This window comes from Hordeum vulgare, chromosome 1H, assembly GCF_904849725.1.
Source record: "Hordeum vulgare subsp. vulgare chromosome 1H, MorexV3_pseudomolecules_assembly, whole genome shotgun sequence".
In the NCBI taxonomy this organism is placed as follows: Eukaryota; Viridiplantae; Streptophyta; class Magnoliopsida; order Poales; family Poaceae; genus Hordeum; species Hordeum vulgare.
This window is the reverse complement of record NC_058518.1, coordinates 71824239-71828082: the sequence shown is the minus strand read 5'-3', so window position 1 is coordinate 71828082 and position 3844 is coordinate 71824239.

Here is a 3844-nt window from a genome sequence, read left to right as displayed (position 1 = left end):
TCACCGACGATGAAGCTGAAGACGTTACCTCTCCACCAGCCCCTGCCCAATGCACCGATGCCGCCTCAGGCCCCTTTTCACCACACACTTAAGACCGTGTTGCAGCAACATCTTCGCATTAAGCTGGGGACGTCTAGTTTCTTAATGTCTTTGCCCTTTTGGTCATTCGATGACAAAGGGGGGGAATCATTAGGATTGGTAGTCTTCAAACGGGTCAATGGGCTAGGTGGTATATTTTTCTTAAGTTTACAACTCCAACTTCTGAACATTTAATGCTTTGGGTTGTAAAACTTAAGTCTTAATGGACATCTACATATTTCCTTTTTATCATACTTCAGGCGCAATACCAAAATTTCTATCTTATGCGCCCGAAGTCATTCTGCAATCGCCCATTTCTTACTTTGCATTTCATTATCTTCAAAGTATACTTCAAATGCATTGTGATTGGATTCCAAGATATAGAGGAGATCTCCACAATTAAAAGTTGCCATGTACTTTTGTATTCAAAGCAAAATCGTCATAAGCACATCTTCAGGGGGAGATCTCCATGTCTTGGAATCATAATTTGTAAGTCTTAATCTTCATATATTTTATCCCCGTTGAAAACTTCAACTAGTTTGTCATTAATCACCAAAAAGGGGGATATTGTAAGTCTTTTGGTTGTTTTGTTTCTTCTTTCCTAATTCATAGGAACCACCGTACTGTTAAGTGGGGTCAAGGTGATCGAAGTCAGAAGCTAACGTGATGCTCAGCCCAAATACCCATGTCTTCAAGTTAAGACAATGATAGGAAATCTCTTCCAAAGTTGGTTGAGCCAACATTGATTTTAGCCCAAGTAATGTTGCCGCATGAGTCTTTGAAATCCGATTGTTGTGACACGTGTTGGTTGGCCATTGACCCAGGGTCATTTCAATCATATTGTGTCAGGTTGCCTACTAGCTATAAATAGCCCACCCCTCTGCCATAAGTTGGTAGCTGCTTAGAGTTAGATACGGTTGTTGTCATTTTGGAGCAACCCACCTCGAAGACATTAAGAGAGAGCTATCTTGCGAGGATAAATCCAAACACCTAGAGCCAGAATGTTTGAGCATCACCGAAGGCATTCTGTTCTGAGTGAACCGAAGACTTGTTACACTTGAAGATTGTGATCTTCCAAACGGTTAGGCGTCATGGTCTAGAGCATCCAAGAGTCATTGTGGATTGCCAGGTGACCGAGTTTGTACGGGGTTTGTAAGTCTACCGTGAAGACTTACCTGATTGATTGGGCGAGGTCTTAGTGACCTTGGATCAAGGGGAACAATGTGAAGACGAGGTCTTCTGAGTTAAATCTCGCCCTCCCTAACCAGGCATACAATTGTCCCAGCAACTAGAACTACTACAGCAAATCCCGAGTCATCATCAAGCAAATGGTTCTATCTTTCCACTCCTTTAATTGTTACTTAGTATTGCGAAGCAATTCTTGATTGCTCTAGTGTGAATAAATTCATTGAATACATTCATCTGACCTACATTTGTCTTCGTACTACTCTAGTTTATCTTAGATACACTCCTGTTTGTATGATGACTATGATGTACCTATCTGGGTCTTGACATCTCACTTTATGCCATGTCTAGATCCTTGACGGTTATCCCTATCTGATCCTGATTCTCTTTCGCTCACTTCGAAGACATTTACAGTTTCGAAGCTTTTCATAAAGTTCGCCTATTCAACCACCTCCTAGTCGATAACTAGCACTTTCAAAATGTGAGGGTATTAATTATCAATCGGAGATGAGAATTAACAAAGTCAAAAGTATAGGTGTCAGATTAGATTTGGTTAATGGTCATTTAGATGAGAGCTAGCCACACCATTCTAGATTTACACTTTAATATATTAATAAACTATGAATCATATAATAAAATGATGTATACAAGAGAGAGAAAAATTGATTCGGCTAAAAGAGTGCCCCTTTTTAAAAAATTGAAGCCTCAACTATATAGATATGCTCCAAGCACCCAACACATATACCATATCCATGAGAACACAAAAATTAGTGCAAAACTTAACTGATGACTTACATGAATGAACTGATATGTGGCATGAAAGCACTGCATGGATATATTAATGCAAAATTGTAACTTATGATTTGTATGCATGGCTTCATCATGTGGCATAGTTGCAAGACTAGAGAAAATATGTATAGTGTACGTCACATAATGCACAGTTATTTGAAATTCTCTTGAAACGCAGTAATGCATAATGCATGGTAGAGGATTTGCATGCAAAGATCAACAGATGCTAGTGGATGAAGTCAGTAATAAATTTATCAACTACAATAATTTTGATGATGTGAAAGCATGCACATTGAGATAATTAGAAATAGTGAGGAAGGTCGGCTAGCGCTCCCCGCTCCCTGCCCGAGAGTGCACACGCTCCCACCCCGCGCCGCTGGCCACTCCGGCCGCGGCGGCCACCCTCCAAGCACTTATGACCGGCCGGGGCGGGCCTACCCCCGGCGGTCCGCCGGCTCTCCCGGCCTCTCCAGGCGCCGGTCCGCGCGACGCCGCACCGCCCCGTGGTCCGTCGCCTCCATCCCCTGCGTCGTCCCGGGTTCTTCATCGTCTCCTGCCGGATCCAGTTCCCACGCCGAGGCTGCTGCTCCGAGGAGAGTGCTCCTACGCTGCAACCGATGGTCCGCCCCGTGCCTCCTCCCCAGCGCCGATGGGGGGCATGGGACGGGATCCGCGGGATCCGCGGGATCTGGCTCCATCACCTGTCCCAGAGGAGTCCGGGCGCATTCAAGCCCCGCGCGTCAAGTCCATCATCGTCGACTCCTCGGGGACCGAGGTTGCCATTTCGGGGCCGGATCCGGGCTGGACTGAGGTGGCACGGCGGGGAAGCCGCCTGACACCGGCGGAGCCCTCGGTCCCCCGGTCTCTCCGAGATACGCACCGGACGGACCGCCGCGGCGTCTCCTCTACTGGTGGCCCTCAAGCTGCGCCGCACCTTTTAAACCCGTTCGTCGGCCGCTGTTTTCGCTGTCTTAGCAAGCGTCATCGCCTAGCTGCCTGCCGCGACCCAGTTCACTGCCTCAGCTGTAGACGAGCAGGGCACATCGCCTCTCGTTGCCCCCGAAATCGTAAGGCAAATAGCTCGCTTAGGGATAGGTTGGGTCCGGCACCTCGCGCAATTCAGTTGTCTGACCGCCTCCGGTTCCCTCCTCCACCCCCTATGACCATGGCTCCGTCGGCTCCATCCATGCTCCGCCACCTCGACCCATCTCGGCGCCCCAGGGAGAGCCGCTCCACCACCGTGCTCTCCCCTGCTCTGGATCAGGCTGTGTTCTTCCTCCACAGCCACGCCTTGACGCTTTCCGCAGCTGATGGGGTCAACGTCTCCTCGCCGATGGCTGTGGGAATGGCTCTGGAGGCCCAGCTCTCCGTGCCAGTGCACTCCTTGCAGGTCACGGCTCACCACCCCGAGCATTTCTTCGTCACCTTCACGCAGCCAGCCCACCAGGTGAACGTCGTGCGCCGGGGCTCCATCTGTGTCGATGGCGCCTGCTTCAACATCAGCCCGTGGCACGAGCACGACCTCGCCACGTTCGACTCCCTTCTTCTCCACGTCCGCGTCGTCATCGAGAAGGTCCCATGCACTTTTGGTCGGTGGAGGGGGCGGAAGAGATCCTCGGCGGGCGGGTGCGCGTCGACCGTCTCGACAGCCGGACCCTAGAGCGGGGTCACACTAAGACCTTTGCCTGTTGGGTCTGGGCCAGGGACATAGCTGACATTCCGACGTCGCACACTCTAGGGGTCCTTCCTCGCGGAGCTGGGAGGGTGGAGGAGATGGAGGGATTCTCCCCAC